The sequence below is a fragment of the Wyeomyia smithii genome, chromosome 2 (genome assembly GCF_029784165.1).
Source record: "Wyeomyia smithii strain HCP4-BCI-WySm-NY-G18 chromosome 2, ASM2978416v1, whole genome shotgun sequence".
Taxonomy (NCBI): Eukaryota; Metazoa; Arthropoda; class Insecta; order Diptera; family Culicidae; genus Wyeomyia; species Wyeomyia smithii.
The window spans coordinates 100,012,347-100,032,368 of record NC_073695.1 but is presented as its reverse complement, the minus strand read 5'-3'; the positions used below and the strand labels follow the sequence as shown (position 1 = coordinate 100,032,368).

At 38.3% G+C, this 20,022-nt stretch overlaps 1 protein-coding gene across 5 annotated transcripts in view; it reads right to left on the bottom strand.

Annotated features, from left to right (window-relative positions):
- Positions 1-20,022, bottom strand: part of LOC129720284 (PR domain zinc finger protein 1) — a 149,961-nt gene that overhangs the window by 25,531 nt on the left and 104,408 nt on the right. The window contains exon 1 of one of the 5 annotated variants that reach the window (XM_055671743.1): positions 15,886-16,501. The exons of the other annotated variants lie outside the window; for them this stretch is intronic. The gene's annotated coding sequence lies outside the window, so the exon portion shown is untranslated. Of the gene's footprint in view, positions 1-15,885; positions 16,502-20,022 lie in introns of those variants that run through there. 5 annotated transcript variants of the gene reach the window in all.

Sequence of the window (20,022 nt, the reverse complement as noted above, 5' to 3'; positions counted from 1 at the left end):
GATTATATCAGAAAATCTCAATAATGCTCACCTATTTTTTTAATTACATTTTTTGCACCGATTAAAAATCGGTAGTTGCGAACAGGGTCGGATATCGCATTTTTCTGATATAATCCAAAAGGGTAACCAAATTCAAGATGGCAACCAAAATTATAAACACTTGAAATGAAATGAAAGCCCTATCATTCCTCTTTACAGAAAAGTTCTACTTTTAGTAGGTTCCATAACGAATTTCAGAGATATAGTTCAAATAAAACATCAAGAATTGCTAAAACATCAACATTTCTAGAAACTATTTCACCTCTAGGTGATCGAGGGGTCAATCAATTCGATCGAACGAAAATGGCATTATCAGTTTTTCTATATTTCTAACAACTATGTGCATTTATCTCAAATTCGAAAGACCTTGTGCACCTAATGGCCTGGTTTCAGTGTGAATTGCTCATGTAATTTGTCTGCATGATAATTCAAAACAATGGTTTTTGTACTAGCGCGTGATTGAATAATTCAAGGATTCTTGAGTCGAAGAGTGTTGGTGAATTTGGAAAATTTACTCCAAAAAATTTTCTGATAAAGTAATGTGAACGCAAAGCAAAATCGAACTGAAGATATCAAGTGTTGGTACTATTTGGTTCAAATAGTTAGCAGTATAAGGCTTGATACAACAAATGTTCTATATAATATTAATCCTCAAGAAAAGTTGTAAATCGATATCGGATGGAAAAAAATAAAACGATCATTTTATGACTTAAATTTGCTCATAATCTTATTTTTTTTTTTTTTCAAATTAAAGAGTCCCATGCCTATTTTGATATTGACAAATTATAAAGCTCCTCAAACTGCCTCAAACGGCCAGATCGCACCATACGATGCGGCTAAAATGCATGCTGAACTGTCTAGAGAGGCAAAACAAACCACATTTCGTAATGCACTTTAAGAGTGCGCCTTCCAACGCAAATGACATAACACCCGGTACCCACCCCGGGATGGATGGCAAGACATCAAACGCGCAGTGCGCAATCAGCCTAACCGTGTCTTGCTTGGCATCCCATCGACACCCGGCGTCAGTCCACACAGCCTTGCCGAAGGGTGTCCGAGCAGATTTCACTGTCAATATCAAAACTATTTTTATTTCCGTGGTGGGCCGCACCAACTAAGTCGAGAACGTTGCGTGATTCATTCTGTCGTGCACCGCCATGAACTTGTTTTTGTGAGTTGTTTCGGAAAATTTGTTCGATACAACACTTCCTGCAGCTTGCAGTTAGTCGATAGACGACTTCTTGACGCTCTTGTCAGCTGAAGGTCAAGCGAATGCAACAATTGTTGTTCTAGCAATTGATGCAAATGTCAAATAATAACACGCTTGTCCGGGAGTGCCTTATCATAGGGCATATAATCCCTTTGACAAACATGCAGTTGGTCTCATTACTGCTGTTTGATTACCATTTTCACGGTGGGTCACTTAACATTAATAAAATATTCATTGTTTCTAATGAAAAAGTCGCAAAACATGTAGTTAGTTGTTTGAATATATTATTAAACAAACAGTAGGAGTTAAAATATTTATTTAATAATTGCAACTAGCAGCCCACCGCACTTCGTCACCGGAATGCAAAGCTGTGTTCCAGTACACACAGGCTAGTTGAGTGGACGTTTCGCAATAGCTCTAAATCAACAATCAAGCGCATCCCCCGCTTCCCAATTACAGCCGATACTGCGGTTCATAGCCTCCAACCTTTTCGCACGGCGCACCGCCGCCAGTAACTGATGCACATCGGCGCTGCAGCGCGCACGGAAGATAAAGTGCACCGATTGTGTAAGTCTGTTTCTGTGTAGGTACGTACATATGTTTGCGCGTCTGTACCGGTCATTTGGCCTATAATTAGGTGCAAGGTTAAAGTCACATTTATGCGGCAGTTAGCTTAGTGCAGTCTAGTTGCAGTTATTTACTCGCCAAAACCAAATAACAGCTGCCCAGCGGGAACGGCTCAAGTGGTTGGCGTTTGCGCGCTCGCAAGAGTACTCTCGCTCATTTGCGTCTCGCTGCCGGACGCCGTGTGCGCGTATCATCGACGCCGACCAGCGACGACGACGACGACCGGCAATCATCGATGTGGTGAGTGTTTGCCACTTTAAGTATAGGTAGCAATTGTTTCTTTTTCTTTGCGAGCCAACAAAAGTGATAGTTTGATTTCGAATTGGTTTTGTACGTTGAAGTTTTTTAATTGTTTTGCCTTCCTGCAAGAGTTTGAAAAATTTATACATGTTTTCAAGATGAAATTTGTGGATAATATTCTAATGAAAAAAAAATTAGAGAGTTCATTCTATTTATTCCGTTAAAAAAATACATGCGTCCTGCACGACACATGCATGCTTGATTTTAGACTGTTAGGTGAAATTTTTCAAGCAAATCCCATCGAATTCAGTGTTTTTTCGTTTGAAAACTTGAATGTTTTTAGTACAAATATTACTTATCAAAATAGATATACATTAAGGTCTTTTCCGACGCGATTTTTTACGGGTTGCTCTCCTCCATTACTGAAAAACCGTACAGGATATCGACCTTACAACAACTAACAGTTCATAAATTCTAGAAAATATTTTTCAACTCACTTCTATATAGATAGGAAATTGATTCTCATCTCAAGTATTTTTACAATTGTGTTTAGAATCTAAGGATTTAGAGCTTTGAATAGAACCCTCTCTGAGTTACTAGCCAGATTTTATCGAGCAAAATTCACTACATGGACTGAAAAGTATTTGGCCTGACGCTGACACAGTAGTGTTGCGAATCAATGATTTCTGGGGTTACCCGGATTTACCAACCTTAACACGAATGTTATTAATCTATTCTCTCATTTTAGCCCTCGATGTGACTATGACTACTTCTGTTATTTTGGAAAATGAATTAAATTCCGTGATGTGATTAAGCATTGAGGCTAAAAGTAAGCGAACTAGATAAGAACATATCCGGACTACTTCGTGATAATGGCGAATCCTTGCTTGTTTTCCAATCTAGTTTCGCCCTAATCACGAAGTAGTCCGGATATGCATCTCAAAGGAACTCGTTGGTCATCCAAAAATTGATAGTTTAGAGAAAAATGTTTAAAAATAAAAAAAAAGCTTCAAAAATTTATTTTCTCATCCCTACGAATACGAAAGCTTTCCCATTCTTATAGAACCAGTTTGAATCTATCATCTCATTTTTTAATCATTTTTGAGATATTTTGAATTTTAGCTATAATGGTACATCTATTTATTACTCTGTTTTTTTTTTTGTATTTTGAAACTGTTCTGTGTGGGGCAAAGCCAAATAGTATTGATTGAGTATCGCTTGCCATTAAGAACTCAAACCTGCTGCATTTTGAGTTGTGTAAGTGTAGTTGAGTAAGTGTTCACATATGAAGAAACTGTACGTGCAATGGCTGCCGCGTTTTTTAACAATTGATCGAAAAGACCAACATGTAAGACTTCCGACGGAAAATCTTGCATTAACTGTGAACAATAGAGAGGATTTTTTGCAACGATTCATGACAATTGAAGAACTTTGGATCCACCTCAAACTCCTGAGCCCTATCGGCAGTCGGCAGAGAGGCTTTTGCTTGGCGAGATTCGTCCAAAGTATTCAAAAACATATCAATCTACCGGTAAATTGTTTTTTCTGGGGATTCGCTAGGCATAACCCTTTTAGACTACTTTAAACATGGTGAACCAATCGATAGACAATATTATTGTACATTATTTGATCGATTGGCCGTCGAAATCAGAGCTGCATATGATAAAGAAAAAAATGTTCATTCACCAAGACAACGCTCGCGCTCATTCTGCTCGTGATACGACCGATAAATTGGAACTGCGTAATAAGAGCTGCGTTACAAACTTGTTTCCCTTCCTCCGTTTGTCAGACTCAGCCCCGAGCGATTGCTGCTAGTTTTTCCGGTTGAAGATGTGGCAAGCGATTCCACTCGAATGAAGAGTTGGATGCATGCGACTATTTTGGAGGACTTAACACGCAGCAGTGCAAAACTGGCATCGGAATGATGGAAAACTACCACAATAAGAGCATTACACTACATGGAGACTATAACGAAAAATAAAATATTTTTTCATGAAAACTACCTTTTTTCCATTAGCAGGTCGAAAACCTTTCAGTCCATGTAGTAAGATTCAAACGAGCATATCGAATTCGAAAAAAATCTTCTGAATTCCCACAATCTTCCTTTGACACCAATTAAGTACGCACAGCCAATCGATCAAGTTTCAATTACTGAGAATCAATTTCTAGGGAATCCTTCGAATTCAGTCACTTTATCGCTTTAAACTGTTTCAAATAAAAACGGACAATGTTGTTTAGTGACGCCTTTGCATACTTTCGAATTTATTTAATGCAGTTACCACAACAATACTAAAAAACAAAAATCTGCCTTTATTACTGGAAAGTCTTTTAATTTGTCACATTTTTTTGAGACCACTTTGATCGAAGAATAAGATTGGAGGTACAGTGACGGTGCAGTTTGTAAACATTTCCTTTTTTGTGACGTAGGATTACGTATTACGGCAACATATATAGGGGTACAAATGAAACAACTGAAAACATCGAAAGCGTCACGAAAATTGACAACTTTCAAATGCTGAAATCTTAGTCATCTTGCAACGAATTTTCTTAATTCTTACAGCAATCGTATGGAAAATTAGCTACGTGTCCACAAAAATGCGCAAACTGTGATTTTGTAAGCCTTGTTGAACGCAAGCTTCGACTAATCAGACCTGAAACAAGGCCGTCTTCCCCAGTACAGCCGACGCTCAAGTATACAAACGATTCGACTATATAACCGATTTGTTGTTGCTATTATTGTTGTGGTTTTACTAGCTCTAGACCGCAAAGGCACGCCGACCGATCACTGCAGCCAGAAAAAAGTGGTCTTTTATAGGAAATTGGTTCCATTGACAACCGCCAGGGCAGCAACTGATTTTAGTGCAGCAAGGCTGAACAGACAATTCACTTGATCACATCCTTCCACAGAAGACGGACTCACTGGCTGACTGCACAGCATTGCTGAATATGTCCGGTCATATAAGTAATTTTGGCCGGTTCTGTCGCGTCTCGTTTTGCTTTAGCAATTTGGCCACTGCTAATAGCTGTGAGTGTGCTGGTAGCGTGTGTGTATGATCGTTACCCTTTGTTTGCTTGCTTGTAGTGTGGAGTGGAGAATAACAAAAAAATTACAATCATTCCGTGTCATTTGTGAAGGCAATCCAGAATCAATGCTTCTTTTCATGGTTACCAATCAATGAACAAAAAAGGGAGTCGGAGGAATGAAATTCACCGCTTCACAACATAAAATTTATCAACCCAATCAAGTGTAACCTATTGCAAAAAAAAAATACATTTACATAAGACAGGCTGTCGCAATTTTACGGTAACCCTGCGGTCGTGTCTTATGAGCAAATTCTTCAATTGTTACTCTCGAATTTGTCACGCATAGCATTTCGGTTTTATTACGTTTCTAAGATATATCAAGAATAACATAAAAACACAAGTTAATCCATCTAGTCTTTCTTATTCGAACTTTTATAAACCCTGTGTTGTCCTAACAATAGCTGGTAGAAATTTGACGTATGATAACCGTTACAATGTGCACACCGAAATTTTTTGTTTTTTTTTATTGAATATGTTTCTTTTTTGGGAGAAGTATTTCCACAAATAAAACTTTGTGGATTCATGTGGTAACCTTATTGCAGTTAAAATGCATTAAATAATTTACAATAACAGTTCTGTGACTGGTTTCACCGCGTGATTTTTGTTTCATAACTTGGGTACGGGCCAGTGTTGCCACATTTTCATCTGTACTGGGAGCTGCAAAAATCTTTTTCATCTGTACTATTTCTGGGAAAAATCTGTACCAAAATCTGTACCACTGGCTCAAAGTTTTTATTTTCTATATTTGTACAGCTTCAACGTGAATTGTTTAGAGAAAACCGGGACTGCGTTGACTCAGTTAATAATAATTCCAAATTAATAGCTCGATTTTCAATAAAATTTTTGCACACTTCAGAATGGGGCTCGGTAATGCATATTACCGTGCCATTGTGGTTCAATCTCCTGAAAATTCAGCTAAAAAACAATTAAACCCATAATTCAGCAACACTACCGATATTTCGGATATTTTGTACCAACATTTTAGTTTGGTTAAATCGAGATTTACGAAAACATGTAACAACTGCCGTTTTTCAACCGAGTGGTGCCATTCTCGGCAGCAAATCACCGATAGTTGGCAGTAAATTCTAAGTGCGTGGATTGCAAGATCCCATCCATTGTATCGTTGCAGAGTCGGCCAAAAAGTTTTGTCTAATCCTTTCTAACCATCTAAAAAATCTGTACTTATCTGTACTTTTTCTCGAAATCTGTAATCTGTACGGTACAGAATCTGTACCGAAAAACCCGAGGAAATCTGTACATTTCCAGATAAATCTGTACAGTTGGCAACAGTGGTAGGGGCTATGCGAGGTGTTCTAGGCGAAGTAATTTAGAAATCATCAACGTTTTGATCGTTTGTGAGACCTTCCAAGACGACCTTGTTTTGTTATTTCGGGCAAATCGAAAAAGCTAAAATCTTTGTATAGGTCATCTTGAAAAAGACTAATAAAAATCAACTTCCAGGGAACCTGTAAAAGACTCACTGTCGTAAACCTAAAACTTTGAACCTAAAGACAGTCAAAGACCGATTCACGACCGAAAACACGAACGACCTGTCGATCAGCTCAAACCGCACTCGTGTGCGCACTCGTGAGTTTTGGCAGGACGTTTTGCCTACCACAATTACTAAGTCTTGAAAACGTTTAGGTGTGGTTCAAAATCTTACCGATGAAGATGAAATTTCTCTGGCCACAGTGATTAGTGCTCCGAAACCTGAACCACTTATAGGGGAGAATCGTACAGAACGCACCAGCGCTGCCGTGGGCTAGGATTTTGACGTAAGCGCCAAAAACACAAAATCGCTACAGAAGCGATTTAATCTAAAACGTTCGCAAATTAACAGAAGCGCCTTATCACGCAATCTGATCTGATAGAATCTGAGTAAATATGATAAAAAACGAATCCCATTGCTTTCACTCGTTTATTTAGGTCAAGGCATTGAGTTTTAATGCTAACGTCATTTCTTTTGCAAAACAGCGAAACCTTTTCGACGTTTTGCACGAAAAGTGACGTTGATACGCCTGAACAGTCTAGATTGCCATGCGTACTGGTCGGTAGTCAGCAGTAAGCATATAAATAAAATTATGCACTCCACAAGCATGATACACTATCGCATCCGTACCTCAACGTCACTTCTATGCAAGGTGGCGCAAACGTCACTTCTTATTTTTGATATTTCTCAGTTATTTATCAAAATTTTTGGAAACGGCAACACGCATCTTGAAGGTGGTTACCTACACTATAGTAATATGTAAAAAAATGAAATTTGAAAATTTGGCGCTTACGTCAAAACGTCAGCCCACGGCAGAGCGGGGTATGATAGCCCATGCAATTAATTCCCGAAAACACTCGCACATGTGGCTTGAAATGATTAGTTTCATCGTTTTTCCTATAAAAAAACCAGCTTTACTACAGCTCTCACATGAAAAAATGCGCCGTAATGACTAAAATATTTTAAGTAGTTGTGTCCAACATGTGAACGTTTAAGGGTTGACTGACCTCAACTAAGTTAATTCAACTTTTACCAAAAAATGATCAAAACTAGAATCGGAGTAGAATGAACTGTGAACCGCTGCAGAAGATTGTACGAAAAGCATGTTCTACTGCGTTTGATTTTACTTCTGAGACTTCAAGCGCTTATCACTTCGTGTGCCCTTAATCATGTAGGACTGGAAGTAAACGATCCTAATATGGTTTACATATTTGATTAAATTAACAAAAAAACAATTTCAAAATATTGTTCCTTCAAGACTATATAAATAGCAAAGATTGATACACTAAAGTAGCTTTTTACGCAAGGGATACGTGCCGCGTAAAAAAACCGTGTAAATTCCGGAATCCGCGTAATAGCATAGCAATAGCATATCCGCGTAAAAATAGCAGCGTAAAAAACCGCGTAAAAAGCGACCGTAGTGTATATTATAAATCTAAACATATAAAAATGCAGCTCTGTCTGTCTGTTCCATATAGGCTTGGAAACTACTGAACCGATCGGCGTGAAATTTTGTATATAGGGGTTTTAGGGGCCGAGCAAGGTGACTAAGATAGTTCGAGACCCCTCCCTCTTCTGGAAGGGAGGGGTCCAATACAAATGAAATACAAATTCATGCACATCTCGAAAACTAACCAAGCAAATGGAACCAAATTTGGCAGGTGGATGTTTTTAGGGGTATCAAATATATCCATAACAGTTTGGCACCCCTCCCTCTTTTAGAAGGGAGGGGTCTCATACAAAAGAAACACAAATTTCGCACAGCTTGAAAAAACCAATCCACCAAATAGAACCAAATTTGGCATTTAAATGGTTTTAGAGGTAACAAATAGGTCTATAATGGTTCGACACCTCTCCCTCTTATGTGAGGGAGGGGTTCCAAACAAATGAAACACAAATTTCTGCATATCTTGAGAACTAACCAATTTCGGCTGGAGAATATTTTTAGAGGTAACAAAGATGTCTACAATGTTTCGACACCCCTCCTTCTTCTGAAAGGAGGGGTTCCACACAACTTTCTGCACATCTCGAGAAATAATCAAGCAAATGGAACCAAATTTGATATGTTGAGGTTTTTGAGAGCAAGAAAAACTTTCGACTTCAGACGCCATTGTTAAATTTAAGATGGAAACTTCCGGTTTCTATCCGAAAAATGTCTCCAAATATCATTTTAAAATCCAAGATGGCGACTTCCGGTTTCTGAAAAACAGCGGGATATGACCAAATACTACCCAATATGGGTATTTCTGAAATCGTGATGATGTATTGAAACCACGAATCGACCTCCGACAACATTTTGAGTTGTAAAATGGCGACTTCCGGTGACTGGAAAACTGCCGAAAATGACCAAACACCACCTAATATGGGTGTTTTTTTAACCAGAATGACGCTCAGAGGCCAGAAATTGTCTCTAAATATCATTTTGAAATCCAAGATGGCGACTGTCGGTTTCTGAAAAACAGCGAGATATAACCAAATACCACCCAATATGGGTATTTCGGAAATCGTGATGTTGCACTGAAACCACAAATCGACCTCAGACAACATTTTGAGTTGTAAAATGGCGACTTTTGGTGACTGGAAAACTGCCGAAAATGACCCAGAAACAACCAAATATGGGTGTTTCTTTAACCAGAATGATGCTCAGAGGTCAGAAATTATCTCCAAATGCCGTTTTGAAATCCAATATGGCGACTTCCGGTTCCTAAACAACAGTGGCAAATGACCAAATAACACTCAATATGGGTATTTCCGGGATTGTTCTGATGCACTAAAACCACAAATCGACCTCAGACAACATTATGAATTGTAAGATAACGACTTCCGGTGAATGGGAAACTGCCGAAAATGACCAACTACCACCCAATATGGGTGTTTCTTCAACCAGAATGACGATCAGAGGCCAGAAATTGTCTCCAAATACCATTTTGAAATCCAAGATGGCGAATTCCGCTTTCTTAAAAACAGCCAAAAAAACAGCCGATTTCCATCCAATATGAGATGCTTCGATACCAGAATGATAAACAGGAGCTAGAATCGACCACAGACATCATTTTGAATTCTAAGATGGTGACTTCCGGTTTCTGGAAAACAACCGAAAATGACTAAATAACACCTATTATGGGTGTCTCTTGAACCAGAATGAAGCTCAGGGGCCTGTAATTGTCTCCAAATGCTATTTTAAAATCCAGGATGGTGACTTCCGGTTTCTTGAAAATAGCCTAAGTGACCGAATACCACCCAATATGAGTATTTCTTTAACCAGAATGATGCAAGGAGCTAAAATTGACCTTAGACACCATTATGAATTGTAAGATGGCAACTTCTGGAAAACAGCCGAATACTACTACATATGAATATTTCCGTAATCGAAATAATGTATAGAAGCCAAGCATTGACCCTGGAAACCATCTTGAATTCGAAGATGACCACTTTCAGTTTCTGAAAAACAACGAAAATAACTGAATACCACCCAATATGAGTTTTTCCGGAATAGAGGTGATGTACTAAAGGCAAAAGTCGAGGATGTTGTCATTCCGATAAAACCAATCATTTCAAACGATATGAACGAATTGCAAAAAATCAATGAATTTGGAATGTTGAAAATTAATAAATTAAACACAAAAATAGGCGGGACGAAGTTTGCCGGGTCTGCTAGTAATAAATAATTAAGAATAATTTACACTTAAAACCTTACTCTTAATGAAATATTTTAAAAGCAACTCAAATATCTTACAGAAGGCATAGCGAGACATAAAAATTTTATAACATTTTCTTATCCATGTATGAAACGTGAAAATACTTCGAATAACACGATAAGTTCTCATAGGTAAATATGTTATTGATGAGTTATGATTTTGTTATGCTCTCCTGCCCGGGAAATATTAAACTGAATCTGATTTGAAAATATTATTGTTTTGTTTTTTTTTTTTTGTTATATTATGCTTCGATTTGTTAAAAAACATGTTCGAGTTAATAAACAGTTGAGAACATGAATGTTGAATGGCGTATAATCTTTTATAAAGAAGAACCTATTTTTCCTAACTATAAGTAAATACGTTTCAAACATGTCATGTTTTGAATATATTAATCGAAAATTTTGTTTGATCGTGATATCATTGAATCATAAAAATACAGTCTCTGAAGTGGTTGCTCTTGGCGAAAAAAAAAATGTTCAATAAGAAATATAGGTTCAACTGGAACCTAAAACAAAATTTCAACTGAAAATTGTCGAGACAAAATTTGAAATAGCATTTTGTGGATCCAACCAACTTTCTCTTTTTCTCGACTGCGGCTAGACCGTTTTGAACGTCTCATCTAGATTAGGATTGGGCGATCTTCAGGGAAAAATCGATCTTCAGGATTGTTTTAGCTGAACAGTCTTAGGACTTAGGACCGATTCATCTGAAAAATCGGAGCTGCAAAATCGATTTCTGTTGAATCGATCTTTCAAAGCATTTTTTTGCAGCGCAGTGAAATTTACCGAACCAAGCTCCAGTTTTTTAATTGAGTTAGGTATTAACACCAGTGTACGTGAGAATGAATAATCCATCATTCATGAAGAAGCGAAATCATTTAAATAGTTCATAATGATATTATAAGGCCTATTACAGCCACGCTTGCCTATTACAGCTAAGTCGAAAGTTTCGCAGACGAGCTACGAGGTCAGGCGGGTAACTCGCCGCTCGCCTCGTTTTCTATAATAAGCCTTTATAACAAAAAATCCCTAAAACATGAAACGACGATTACTCGAAATGGTTCGATTTGGTTGCACTCCAATCATATCATATCTGCTAGTGCGTCACCAGTTGCATTATGGGCAGGAATGGAATGGGTTATATAGAGGCATAATGATGTCATAATCGCACGCAACCATTCAAAAGCCGATAAGACAACAATGGAAACGATACACGATACCTTACTCAAAATTGCATCTAAAAAAAGTTCTGCACACTGAAATATCAACAAACTTTTCAAAAGATCGAAAAAACCAAATCGAAAAATAAACGATCTTTTCGATTCTTTCAGGATTGAAGAATCGATCTAAAAAACCGGAAACCGGGATGGTGAAGATCTATCATCCGTAGATCGATTCAAGATCGACCAGTTTATTTGGTTTCATTGAACATATGATTTATGATATGGGTTTTCCATCAGGGACTTCAAAAGTTAAGCACATGAAAGCGTTTCATGAGGTCACCCTTTGCACAGTTATTCACGTGTTCTTACACGGCTTGCAAAATTTTCGCCTTTTTTATGTAAATTTCTTCGAAAATCCAGTTTTACCTTGGTATGTATGTTATTATAAATTTTTCTCTTTAAAATTGATTATTCAGGTTGTTAAATTTATAAAATAAAATGTATGACATATATATGTTTTCCCTAATTCATAAGTCGAATAAATTCTGCTCTTTAGTCTTTTTTGAAACGAAATTTCCACAAGTGAAGAAAATTTTGTACGAATTTAAGAGGTTTTTGATTTGATTTAAAAAAGCCTGGACAACGAGCGTGGTTTAGTCATTACACAACTTTTTTTTTTTCAAATATATTATCAAGCTTTAACCCTATGCCAGCGAAGAGAAACAGTTTTTACCTCGACAAATGATCTTCAAACTCCTATTACCCAGCAACTATATGAACAATTGATACAAACTGTAGGTAATGTGAATTGGGAAGAGGGTTTCCACATTAAAATATGTATTTTCCTTTGAAAATAATCTGAGCATCTGTATCCGGAACAAAAATATCTATAGAAAAATCTAAACATAGTGAACTTTATATTTTTTTGAGTTTTCATGCTATGTACTTATACAAAGACCAATACATATTCAAAATCCAACACAAAATCAGTTTTTGAAACGTGTGAGGAATTGAAATATTCAATATACTTAATATTTATTGCTTTAAAATTTGAAGTATTCATCAAAGTTAATGTCAATTTTGGAAGATTTGTAAATCTGTACTTTTTGACGAAAATCTGTTTATCTGTATATATAAATTCTGTGACGTTTTTTCGGCTTAAAAATTGGTAAAATACAGATTAATCTGTATATGTGGCATTCCTGATTGGAAACCGATCTGTTCTCCAACCGTATTAAATAGTTTTATCACTGACTAACGTAACACTGGAACCCAGCTCCATCGCCACAAAAAAACGTTCATCAAATTTTCAACCGAATAACAGTCATCGCGCGACAACGTCGTCTGTGGCGCTGTCATACAATCTCATACATATTTTGAAGTTCCCTATTTGATACATGCAGTAACGCTGGCGCTGTTGTCGAAATACGAGACGCAGCGCGAACACGACAGCAGATGGTGCTAGTGTTACTAATGTAAAGTACTGGAATCATCCAAACGATGATTTTATTGAAAATTTGTTCGAAGTGCTAGGTCTGTTAGTCTGTGGTTTTGTCATTGAAAATTTCAAATATAGTTGTTAAACTGTAATTTAAGTTAAGACGTCAGCTGATGCCATATGGCAGCACTAGGGAGGAATGCGTTAACCGATGCTTTGATTGGCAAAAATCACTGAAATAGTATCGTCTTACCTACTTGTACTTGTAGCGGCGGAAGATTTTGAAAAACATCAAATCTGATTCTATTCTGTATGATTCATTTTTTTGTGAAAAATCAGCTCAAAACTTGCGCGAATAAAAAGATCAAGACAAGAAATTTTGCGCCTAGAAAAACAATACAGTGCTTTTTCGATATTATCACGGTCAAAAAAAATTCACCGTGAATTTGTCGAAACCGTGAGTTTAGCGAAATGATAAAAAATGTATTTTTTGTGTTGGATTTTATTGATATTTATAATATTTTTAATAAAAATGATGCACTTTCATAGTTCATTGAAATATAAGTTCAGGATACAAAAAAATAAAAAATTTAAAGTTAGTTCATAATATTTTTCTCCACAGAAATTTGGCGAACTTTCTCACGGCAATTATACATCTAATATCAATATGATTTGTACTGCCCATTCTTTAGCATAGTTAGCAGAGTCTAATGCTTGTTTATGTGAAATTGTGGAACCGCTAGATTTTATAATTTTTGAATCCGCGTTTTATCAGCACCAAACTGTAGGGCTTTTCGAGCTGTAAATAATTTTCTTTCTCAACTGCTCGAATAATACGTAAATTTTGCTCCAAAGTCAATGAAATACGTATTTCAAGGTTCATTTTTATCAAAATTATGACACAAATATATTGTAACAGATATGACACTTGGTTCCCCCAGAAAATTGATCAAATAAATTGAGTTCATAAACCTATACATATGCAAGGACACATGGCACAAGTGGGAATGATGTTTCGAATACACCTTTTTACAACTGGAAGTGCATTATGTTTGATTTAATTTTTTTTGGTAAAAGCGAGATAAAAACCGAAAAAAATGCGTGAGAAAATCGAGCGTGAACTTGGCGAGTAATGATAAAAACGACTGTTGATAAAATCGAGAAAGCACTGTATTAAACATAGTTTCTTAACCGGTTGATTGGCAGAATTATGTTTACTTCGGTGACTTTATTTGTAAATGTTTAGTTGTCACGCGAATGATCGAAAAAAATTAAATTTAGTATTTTTAGGATTCAGCAGTTATTGAAATTTATTATAGTCAACATTATGATTACGAGTGGTAAAGTTATTATGGACTAGAAAGGTTTCAGATTTAGTTTGTAAAATATTTACGTCCTTGGCTGTCAGTATGAAAGGTGAAAAAAAAGTTTAGTTTGGGATTTATAATTCTATTTATCTCATCGATATTTCATGGTAAAACATCAATAGCGAAGTGTTAACGTGAAACTTTATCAGGGGCCATCCACATACCACGTGGACAGATTGTTAACGATTTTGACCCCCCCCTCCCCCTCCGTGGATAAATATTAAAGTTTAAAATATAATAAAAAATAAAAATAAAGTTTAAATAAAATTTTAAGTTTAAGATATCAACGACATTTTTTTCACTTTGCAATATCAATAATATTTAAGTTCTATGTAAGGTTTCAAATTACTAAGAAAATAGAAATATTTTATCATTTTTACTATCTTCATAGGCATTAACATTGATTTGCCGATATATCTGTTCTGCGTAGTTGTTTGAAATCTAAACCAACCTGGCTTTAATACTGAAGGGATAAAAATCACAACACGTTAATTAATTTCACTTTCGTCTGCGTTACCTGTGTGATTAAAATTTTCTATTGTATTGAAATATTATGCTCTCGAAAAACAATGAACAACGTTAAATTTGAAGCTCACACGCAAAATTCACCCCTTACTCTTCCTGCAAAACTCGATGATTGCGCAACTTTCTGCCACCCACCCACTCAGTTCCGATTCAGCAAACGTGTTACGTCACACCGGCCGATGCAGGTTGAGGAGCCCAAAAACTGTCCCATGTATGCACTATGTATACATACTGCGATTTTATCGCACAAGCGGCGACAATCAATAACCGAAGAAAATGACGAAAAAAAATCCAATCTGAGAGCGACCCCTTTCGATGCAGAATTGAGCGGTGTGCAACTCTGGCAACCATAATACTACTAATACACTAACCGACCCTCGCACTCAATAGCAAGGGCTTTAAAAGCGAAGGCTACGACACTAGCGGCGAGCCGGCCGTTTGTTTTTGTGTGAACCTATTTGAACAGTTGCTCCAGTGCCGACCGGGATCATCCAGCTCTATTCAGAACTTCACAAATATTAGATACACGTGCCTCTCGTGCATCGCGTTGACAATGGAGACGCGTAGTCGTTTGTGAGCTCCAGTGACCGCCACACAACTTATTGCGACTTGTTTTTATTTCGCCTGCTGGCGGTGGTGGTGGCGGCGGATGCAAATTGCACATCCCCCTTTTTGGATAGCTCGCACCCGCGCGCGCTCTCTCTCTCTCACTCTTTCACTCGTGGGGCTGCCTGCAGCTGTCGGGTTGGGAATGCGCGTGAAAAATAGTTTTCCACTGCAGCCGGAGCCAATGCAGTGTGAGTGAGTGTGTGTATGCTTGCGTGGGTGGGCTGATGGGTGGCGCTGGTGTGGGATGAGGATTTTGCCGACTACTCCAGTAACCTTGAAAATGCAATGCGCGCCGAGTCCAGTCGGTTGAAAATGACGCGAGAAAAAAATGAAAGCGATTTTATGAAGGGACTTGGGCGTACAGCAGACGACTGGTGCAATATTTGCTAACACTTACTTATCCGAGCGGCTCCTCGCGTTGCTTGGGGCGTATCGATACTTGGAACAATGGGGGATCGGTCGCGAAACAAAAACAACAAAAAACAACTGGCACTACTCTCACTCTCGATCAAATCCGGATTTAATTGGATGGCGCGGAAAAATTCTTCCCGTTTTGCACTTCGTCCGGATGAACTTTCACTATAATTAGTAACGAATTTGCTAAAAATAGTTCCATTTGAATAGTATCTCAATGGCACTATGGGAGGGAGGCGGCACTATAATTTTTTTGTTTCTTCGTCCTCCGCTATATCTATAAATGGTTCATTGAGGTTTTTCTGTTGACTGCTGAGAATACTAGTCCTAGCCCAATGGCGGCGGAAGATCTTCTTTGTGCGAAAAGCTCCATTGAGGACCGGAGACTCGCTAGTGATGTTTTTTTCTTCTTTCTCTGCGTTATTGTAGTACTCTCAGCGTTTTTCACCGAGATCAGTTTACTCCGGGACTCACTACACTGTTTCTACTACGGGACACTAGTGGACCAACGGAGAAGAAAAAAAAGTTCAAATCAATTCTTTATTAGGAATCTCGAAATCACTGTTTCACGGTCGCGTTCTTTTTCAGAACTGAGCAGGAACTCGCTCTCGATGCGCTAGTCGAGTCCCTTCATTATAGTTGGGAGCAAAAACAGGGAAACATCATACAATTTTCACTACCACCACTCTAGGTTGCAGCAGAGTGCACTAACTATTCCTGTACTATTTTATTCAATCGCAGTTGAAGCCCATCACCGTCGCCGCCACCACCGCCGGCAGTTCGGTTGTAGTAGTTTATGACGCGATGACCGCCATGGCGGCCATCTCTCGCCCCGCCAATCCTGATCATCCGAAAGTTGGCGGCTTTAGGAAGATCGGTTTTCAGTCGTCGCCGTCGTCGTCGTCGTTTGCGCGTGCCATCTACCCGCTTCATACCAGAATTACCAGTACCCACCCCCTAAATTCTACCAATACATAAGCAGCGATAAGATTTACGATGTCGGTGACGGTGGCGGTGGCGGAAGCGAGCTAGAAAATATCAGCGCTTCTTCCTCTTCACCCTGCGGTTGACAGTGTACGATACCTGCTGCCGCCGTAAAACTGCATGCATATGCACTTTTTTATTTGCACAACCCTTCCGCTAGTGTACAGACGGCGGCTGCGGTGGCGATGGAAATGCTCATTGATTAGTATCACCATCCTTAGCAGCTGCCACCCCTTGCCCAAATTTATCCACAGTAGTAGCAATATTTTTCACCGCCAAGAATGACTTCATCTTTTAGAAGTGGATGGAGGGATCGGATTTGATTTCACTTTTCCCCACTCTATTTGATAAGAAATATTGAGTGGGGAGTGAAAAAGAAAACATAACCATTGTTATGTGCATTGTCCATTGAGAAGGTCAACTTAGCTGATACCGTCAGTAGGTCTAGATTGGCGGTTGAAGTGTTTATAATGCAACTATTGCAGGGTAGTTTAATTACAGGTAAACACTGATACCAGGAAAGATTTATATTTGAATTCTTAGAAGTTTTGCTTCTATCAAACGGAGTGAATCTCATTTGCCAATAACAAAAATAATACATAATTTGTTTCGTTGAAAAAAACTACCAATTAATAGCTAGTGACTTTGCACGGCAGATAAAGCTACGAAACGTTCACACCCCGCCATCACGTGATTCCAAATCAATTGTCGCCATCAAATCGCATGTTTATAATTAGATACATCGATCGTTCGTCCAGCCGCCCTTTCGAAGGCCTTATAAGTGTTTTCCGCGGTCGGTCTCACGCCCGAATCAACAAACAAACTCACTCTCAGCTGGCTGGGCAGCATCGCCAATTGCATTGTTTACCCAACAAAAAAGCGGATCTACCCAGCTGAGCTCAACCCGGAGCGCGTGTACACTGGCTGTAGTACTAGATCTTTGCTGGCTTTAGAGCAGCTTAAGATCGCACGTGCCGCGACGAGCCGATGCCCTTCAACTTGGATCTGTCAAACATTAAAGTACACAGGAATTTTATATACAGTGAAAGCACGCCTAAGCACGCATTTTCGGGCTTTCCAGACACGGGCACGCCGATCAGCCCAGTTCCAGCGCCATCAAACGAACAGAAACTTCCTTATTGGTATGGTGTGTTTATTTGTCACCCCAGCCAGATTGACCGGCCCTACCGGAGGAAAGATGCGCCGTGCGGCAGTGGGACGCGATCGCACGAGCCGGACAGATTTGCTTCGCGTGCAAGTCTAGGGTTGTCTGCTGTGGCGCGTGGCACCGAACCGACCGTCCATGGTCACCCTAATCGGATCGCGAACTGGAAGGTACTCAGACTCAGTTTACTGTTGTATAACTGATAACACAGTAAGCACAGCCGCAGATTGTGATTGTTACTGGACAGCACTGGAAGGAAGCGAGGAGGCGGTGTGCGGTGCAAATGCATTGTTCAAGATGCAGTTTTCGAAGCAGTTTCGCTATCAGTTGACGAATAGAGTTGATTGTGTAAAAGGCGGCGGACGACGCTCGCGATGGGGCGGGGAATTGAAATAAATAGTTTGCTATTGCGTCGAAAGTTGGGGTTGACAGTGTTAATGCTAAAGTATTTTACCTCGGGTCTTGGCTTGCGATATATTTACTTCGAGATCTATTGTAATGGGGATATTAGCGATTTATTCACAAACTCTGATAAAGGAAATTTTATTTGTTTCAAGCTGCAATTAAGGTCAAAAATGTAACAGTTTTATTTCGAACGTTCCTGCTCCTTTGATAAATATTCATAAACTGATTTGTACAAAATTAATCTCACTTGGAAGCTTTTGTCGCTTAATTTGTCACTATTGAACTATTTTATTGCACTAGCATTTTTCAATACACCCGTATACAATCGATAACAATGGTCACATGTTTGGCGAGATTTTTGATGTGCCATATGTAAACAAGCCACAATTTCACGTTTTTGACGAATACAAGCTTAATCTGCCCATACAAATAAGATTGGTTGATTAAAAAAAACTTCTTAAATAACTCTCATTTGTAAGGATAGATTCTGCTTGTATTAATCACAACATGAAAAATGGCTTGTTTACAAATGGTACATGGGCCCTTTTCACACGATTGGCGAGAAATAACAGTAAACACATATCGCAAAACCAGGAGAGGACGATCAAATTTTAATCTTTCGATGCAGAATTAAAAAAAAAAAACAATGCTAAAAATAGCAATAAAAGAAACAACGGAAAAGTGGAAATATAAAAGCTAAAGAATATATTTTCAAAATGAAGTTTTCCGAAACAGGAAAATGGGGGACAAATACATCAAAACAGCAGCAAAAAAGTATTTATAGTGATGACTGATTCATAAAGCATAACCTCTCTCATATTATTCATTCTAATCATGAAAAATACAAAATTTATGAAAGGAGACTAAAATAACAAACATGTTAGCAAAGTTTATGGAAAAAGAAGAAACAGCGTGAATATAAGTAAATATAAGGAAAACTTAGAAAAAATACTGGTTAAAGTGAACATAAGTTAAAAGTTAGGCTCTGACAAAACAGTGTTAATGAATATGCACTTGTCTGCGAATTTCGGCGACAGTGTGCCGAAATCTAAATGATCTTAGGAGAATTCTCGTATGCAGCAAGTTAAAAAAGAAAAGCCTTGGTGCTACAATCCGATTCGGAACTTGACCTTCTGTTTCTATACACAGACTTCACAGCCAACCGTTAGGTGTACAGGACAATTGCTGGCCTAGCGCTACGATCCTACTGACACTAATAGTCTCTCCCAAGTCAAGACTCGAACCTACGACGACTGGTTTGTTAGGCCAGCATCGTACCTCGAGACCAGCTGGAGAGCAAGTAAGTTAACGGGTCGTTAAAACGGGTCGAAATTATTACGCTTACTAGGTTGCAGCAATTTAGTAGAACGAAGAAGACGTTGCGACTCCCGGAAACTCAATTTTGAAGGAATTTTTGGCAAGTCGATTTTGGAATTTAGAATTTTTGCGACAGTAGACAACATCGGCACAGTGTTTTATTCTGCTGATTTCGTGCGAAAAATTAATAGCGTCTTCAAATTCAATTTTAGTGATATACTTTATTCGGAAAAGTTTTTATGTTTTTTA